At 33.1% G+C, this 5,335-nt stretch overlaps 1 non-coding gene across 1 annotated transcript; it reads right to left on the bottom strand.

The window, feature by feature from the left end:
• Positions 1-4,875: 4,875 nt before the first annotated feature.
• LOC113767167 lies at positions 4,876-4,980 on the bottom strand. The gene has a single exon (XR_003467889.1). It is a non-coding gene; the product is annotated as a small nucleolar RNA R71 (small nucleolar RNA).
• Between the last annotated feature and the right edge of the window lie 355 nt (positions 4,981-5,335).

Below are 5,335 nucleotides of genomic sequence, written 5' to 3'. Positions count from 1 at the left end.
CGGTAAGACTTGTAAAACTAGTAGTAAGATCAAATATATGGTTTGAATACGCACAGCCTGCCTTGGTTGTGTTCTGGGATTGATTATTTTCTGATTCGTAGTTTTGAAGCCTAAGAACAAAGAATGATATCAAGAGATTCTGAAATCTTGTTCAGAGAATATATATAGACTTGATCGTATAGATTTGATGATGATGGCTTCTAATGGATTTTGTATTCCTTGTTTCTGCCTTAACAATGGAGAAATTCTGACTCAGAATGATCGACTTGACTTTGGACTCCTAAAGCTTTGGCTATGTTTGACAATTGAACGTCTGCGTGTGAGTTTTAATAAGAAGCATGTAGTATCAAAATAGACAGGAAACTTGGACAAGGAGATTGGATAGAAGATCCGGAGCAAACAATGGGTAACTCTAATAAATTACCATGCGAAAGCATGCATATCAAAATCCAAATTGCTCATTATTCCAGTCAGCTGAAGAACATAAATACCTAAAATGGATCCAACACATAGAAAGAATGAGAATCCAGCCAAACTGATTAGCATGAAACCCATACCTTGAATTGGAGTGAGGCTCAAGTTCACTGGATTTCAACACTAAGATTAGAAGCTAAAACCTTAACTCGACATATGCTTTGAATGAAACTATAGCTGCGCACAAAAAAAATTTAGGAATATTCAATGTTTGATTCCATGAACTGCTGTTATGATACGTCCTATATCGATCACTTGCGTATTCTTCCAAATTTTTGAGGTTAACGAACTGAATTTAGTAGTTGCCAATAATTAATCAACTTGGTAAAAGTGGTCAAGTGAAAAGTTCAAAATTCTACTAAATGGCATCTTCACAAGATTAATAATTGGCATGACAAAGATCAGTCATCATAACTAGGGGTGTTCATTGGCTGATGTTCGGTAATTTGGTAAAACAAAAAAAAAATTTCAATTTTTTAAAACAAGGTTAACATCTTATTACCGTCCAAACATTTATTAGATGATTGAATTTCAGCCAGATAGTCTGTATTTCGATGAAAATTCCAAAGTTTTAGATTGGTTTTCTAATCTAGATTAATTAAGTGTATTTAATACGTAATTAAAAATATAAAAGTTATTAATATGTTAATTAATGTGCTTTTAAGGTCACATAGTAGTTTATAAGCATAAATTATAACTTATAACACTATTGACTAATACATTAATACGTAATATGATATATTAGTAGGCATGAAATATAAGAAATGTTTAATTAAATTATGAAATTTGGTAATTCGGTTGGCAATAAAAAATTCAGGAATCGAATTTCAACATACATTCCCAAATGATTTTACCAAATTTTAAGATTAGATCTTAATTGGTTTTCTTGAATTCTATTTTACCGATATCCAATTTTCAATCTAATTCGATTGACTGATAATCAATTTTTCTTGAAGTGTGAACATCTCTAATCATAATAGAGGACAATACCAACGCAAAACCCATAATAAATATGCAACATGCAATTAGCAATCCTTGGCTTCGTTGTAGAAGTTCGCAAAGAGGGCATTTTATTGTAAAATTAGACAAAGAAGAAAGAAAATTACAGCAAAATTTTGGTAGAAATAGTCAAAAATGATAAAATACCGTAGCCAAAGTACAACATCACACTGACAATTGAAGGGTAATTTAGACATGCTAAGGAAAAAATAGTAAAATAGTTGCACCAAAGTTTAGACGCAACAGCTCCGTCTTTCAAAAAAAAAAAAAAATTCAGCAGCCAAGTAAAGCAACTTCGGTATGAATTCCCAAAGATACCCACTTGGCCACTTACTCAAGGTGTTGATAGGGAATTAAAGTACTACTTATAAGACTAAGGGCCTGTTTGGGCTGTGGTAGCTTATTGAAAAGTACTTACATAGTAGAGTTTTTAATAAAAGTACTTATTAATTACTTAAGTGATTTTAAATATATTATTTGGAAACATATTTTAATAAGTACTTATATATGGGATAATATGAAATTTGAAAATTTTTAAAAGTATTTTCTCTTTATTCGGTTCATAATGTAGGATAAAATGATTAACTTTGATGTTTTATTAAAAGTACTTTTAAACCAAAATCTATACTCCTAATTTTATGGGATGATTTTCACCAAATAATTTAAAAGTACTTTTAGTACTTAAAAGTGTTTTTTTACCAAAGCACCGTAACTCCAAACGGGACCTAAGGATGCGTTTGATAAAACTAAAATTTGAAAATTTATTGAATTGTTAAATACTAAATTTGATACATTTGATTATATAGCACATTAAGTAATAAGTTAAGTGATAAATGAATAGTTTATCACTTATTTTTTCGAGCAATTTTTGCCAAAAAAATTCAGTGTCATTTAATTAATTTAGATGTTTAATTTTTTTTTGTTATCAAACGTATCAAAATATGTTAAGATCTGAATATATTAAGTTTAAGTGCTGAATTAAGTTATCAAATAGGAGCTAATTGCCCTTTTCTTTATCTTTTTTTCTGATAAGTGAATATTTAACGTATATTTTGTACAAATTTGGTATGAACTTTTGGTATGTTTTGAGAAGATTAAAGTCATATTTGAACTCTTTTGGTGATAATTGTTTAAGTGTTCAAAACTTGATAAATGAGTGGATTAATGCGTTAATTTTGTGAAATTGTGAAGGCTATTGATGTATGAAATTCATGCACGAAGTTGAAAGAAATGTAAGGATCATCCAGAGGACAAAGTACAAAAGAAATTTGAAGCAAAAATGTAGAAAAAGGAAAGAAGTGCAAAACTGGAAATTTGATCAACACGGATCCGAGCTCGAATCCGTGTGAACAAGAGGGATCCGAGCCCTCGTCTGTACTTCTGGAGGAGTGTATCCGAGGTCAAACGATCCGACCTCGGATCCATCAATGGAAGTCCTCGGATCCTGAAGATCCGAGCTCAGATCCAGTTTCACCCCTCAGATCCGAGCTCGGATCCAGTTTCACCCCTCGGATTCGAGGCTCGGATCTGTCTCTCTCCTCAGCAAGTGGCACAGTCATTTTTCTTTACCTTTCTCACAACTTTTCCAGCTATTTTGAGGGACAGAAATCGGTGGCACATGCTTCTGCAACAAAAGAGAAGACCAAATGAGTTGTAGACAAAAAGAAAAATTCATATCTTTGACTTCTTTTTACAAAATCTGAGTGGAGGAAATTATGAAGTGGAAAAATAGACTTTCTACCACCTTTTATGCAGAAACACAGGGGGGAAGCAGGACATTACCATTCGTAGCTAGTTTTTCTTTCTTGTAACATTTTTCTCTCTAGCTAAGAGTTCTTGGAGAAGCATTTTTGGAGTTTTCACTTGTAATCATATTGTGCAAGAGCATAACAGGAATTGGAGAGCTTCACCTTCAATTGGCTAAACTTTCTTTTATCTTTCTTGTACTTGTACTTTATGATGTTTTACATTAATAAACTTATGAGTTTGATTGTTAAATCATTCATGAGTAGCTAATTTTCTTTATCTAGGGAGTAGATGAAACTTATGGCTAAATAATATGAATTGAATGTGATTTACACTTGTTATATCTTGTATTAACTTGTTTACTTGTGTAGCTGTGATTACTTGTTATTGATTGATCACCAATAGCATGTTTATAGTTGTTATTGTTCAATGAGAATTGGTAGTAGTAATGGAAAAACATGAGTAGAGCTTAAGTTATATGTTCATGAAAATAGAGATACACTTGAGTGGATTATTTAGCGTTTCATGAAAGAAAACAGAGTACTAGTAGTATTTCACCATGAAAATAGGGAAAACTATATTGCTCTAAGTCATTTCATCATGAAAATGAGACTTGGTAATTTTGGAAATGAATCTCTGGTTAAACAAGAAGAATAACAAGAAGTAAATCCATTCATTTGTGTTGTTTATGCCATAAGTGGAATCTACATCCCTAGAATCTTCCTTAAGTGCAAGTTCTCCATTTGCATTTAGCATTTGTTAAATTATATTTGTATATCAAATTTGTAGATTTTAGCAATATACTTTCTCTGCTCAAATATATTGTGAGTTTAAATAATAGAGAAAAATAAGGGTTTAGTACTTGTTTAATTTGCTTCTCGTGGGATCGACCCGATACATACCCTACATTACAATTTCGGCCTGTATACTTGCAGTCAACGGGTATAAAATCGGATTTAAACTTGCATTGATATAAAAGTCCCGTCAAGTTTTTGGCGCCATTGCCGGGGAGCGGCAATATTAGGGTCTAATCATCTCTATTAATTTAGATATTTTCATTGTTTTTATTCAAGGTGTTGAATTAAAACTGTAAAATTTCTCTTGTTTTTATTTGTAGTGTATGCACCGATCAAATCGAGAAGTTGCACTTTTCGATTCTGAAATTGAGAGGACACTAAGGAGGCAAAAGAGGAATACACAACACCAAGAGGAATCAGAGGTTTGGCGGCCGATAGAAGAAATCTTGATAGAATTACCAATTGAGGAAGAAATGGCGGAAAATGACTCAAATAGGCGAGTTCTGTGAGATTTTGCGGTACCGGGAACGCAAGGTTCTCAAACTAGCATTGTAAGGCCAACGGTAAATGCCAATAATTTTGAGATTAAACCATCATTGATTCAAATGGTACAACAATCTCAATATGGAGGTAATGCTACCGAAGATCCAAATTCTCACTTGTCAACATTTCTTGAAATCTGTGATACAATTAAGTTTAATGGTGTTAGTGATGATGCAATTAAACTTCGATTGTTTCCATTTTCGCTAAGGGACAAGGCTAAGGTTTGGTTACAATCTCATCCTCCAAATACTTTTACCACTTGGGATGAATTAGCTAAGGCTTTCTTAATAAATTCTTTCCACCTGGAAAAACTGCTAAATTGAGAACGGATATAACTAGTTTCTCTCAACAGGAAGGAGAGACATTGTATGAAACTTGGGAGCTATCGGGAATTGCAAAGAAGATGTCCTCATCATGGTTTACCAGATTGGCTAGTAGTCCAAATATTTTACAATGGTCTCACATATCCAACAAAAATGCATGTAGATGCGACAGCGGGAGGAGCTTTGATGGGAAAGACAGCCGAGGAAGCTCAACAATTGATCGAAGAAATGGCTGCTAACAACTACCAATGGGCAAACGAACGAGGTAATACAAGGAGAACCGCAGGTATGCTCGAAGTAGATACCTTGAATATGTTAAGTGCAAAAATGGATAATGTGGTTAAGATGCTTAATAGACAAGTTGGTTCTAGTTCTAATCAAGGAGTAGTTGTTGCATGTTGTACCACTTGCGGCGGAGACCATGATGATTTTATGTGTTCTAGCAGCGAACAG

This window comes from Coffea eugenioides, chromosome 3, assembly GCF_003713205.1.
Source record: "Coffea eugenioides isolate CCC68of chromosome 3, Ceug_1.0, whole genome shotgun sequence".
Classification (NCBI taxonomy): domain Eukaryota; kingdom Viridiplantae; phylum Streptophyta; class Magnoliopsida; order Gentianales; family Rubiaceae; genus Coffea; species Coffea eugenioides.
Note: the sequence above shows the minus strand (reverse complement) of the source record. Positions and strands in the feature narration are given on the sequence as shown.